General features: G+C 41.6%; 1 long non-coding RNA gene across 1 annotated transcript; it reads right to left on the bottom strand.

Annotated features, from left to right (window-relative positions):
* Positions 1 to 531: 531 nt before the first annotated feature.
* Positions 532 to 946, bottom strand: LOC123475805. Its single transcript, XR_006651187.1, has 2 exons — positions 722 to 946; positions 532 to 662 (listed from the first exon to the last, which is right to left on the bottom strand). It is a non-coding gene; the product is annotated as an uncharacterized LOC123475805 (long non-coding RNA).
* Positions 947 to 1,174: the final 228 nt, after the last annotated feature.

Below are 1,174 nucleotides of genomic sequence, written 5' to 3'. Positions count from 1 at the left end.
CGATTAGGAAAATCACCAAAAACAGAAATTGTGCATGTCGAACGAATGAAACCATTCATTGACATGACTAGTGTTGAACAGTGTACCAAAAATCCAGTGCCTTCTGAAGATTTGCAAGAAAATCAAAAAAAGGGCCAGAAAAAGAAGCATCTGCTAATGCTCAAGATCAAGAACAATCAGAAGAAACAAATACAAGGCCCTCAGAAGAAAATGGTGCACAGTCAGAAACTGCAGAAACAAATACTGACGTACCAACCGTACCGCCAACAAGACAAGGAAGACAAGAAACCGTGCAAATGGCAAGAGCAGAAAACGCAGGCATACGAAGATCTGCTCGCATAGCTCAAAGAAAAACAGTGATGTTGACCCTACCTTTGATGCTGCTGCTTTCCGTAATGTCAGGACCAACAACTTCCAAAGAGATACTCGCCTATCAAGGCGTTATCTTCAAATCTGAAGGAGAGATAGCCTTTTCAGACTCTGAGTGGGTAGTCGTCACCGACTTCACATTCAATCCTTTAGAAACCGTCATTAAAACTCTACATGATGTATTAGGAAGAAAGGTCAACACTCTGAACTTCAGATACGAAGGTCCAAACGACGGGTTTAAAAAACGGATAAAAGAAGAAGTCGAGGAACGAGCACGAGCAGAATTAAAAAACCTGAAAAAGAGTCAAGAAAGACTTAGAGAACTAAAACAAGCAGTAAATATAGGCAGTACCCGTAAGAAAAGAGGCCTAATCGATGGAGGAGGAAAAGTTCTCAATTGGCTCTTTGGGGTGTCAACTGAAGAAGATCTAGAACACATCAACAATCATGTTGAAAAGTTATCAACAGAAACCACTTCAATCGCTCACGCATTGGAAGTGCACGCGTCACTAATCAACGAGACGCTTTGGGAAACAAAATCAACGTCGAACGCCGTTGAAGAACTGCAAAACGCTTTTGAAAAACTAGAACGTGAGGCGTGGAAAACAGATCACAAAATTTATGGAATTACCCAAGAAGTTGAAAAACATGAAATAGCCAGAGCAGTCATTGAAAACACCTTTCGTGAAATCAAGTCAGCCTTGGCATGGCTGGACGAATCGATTGAAGATTTTGCCGTCGGCCTAACAACAATGGCAATGGAAAGACTTCCAGCACTACTTTTCCCACCTATGCAAATCCAAGC

This window comes from Daphnia magna, linkage group LG9, assembly GCF_020631705.1.
Source record: "Daphnia magna isolate NIES linkage group LG9, ASM2063170v1.1, whole genome shotgun sequence".
Taxonomy (NCBI): Eukaryota; Metazoa; Arthropoda; class Branchiopoda; order Diplostraca; family Daphniidae; genus Daphnia; species Daphnia magna.
The sequence above is the reverse complement of the archived record's forward strand: the minus strand, read 5'-3'. Positions and strand labels throughout refer to the sequence as shown.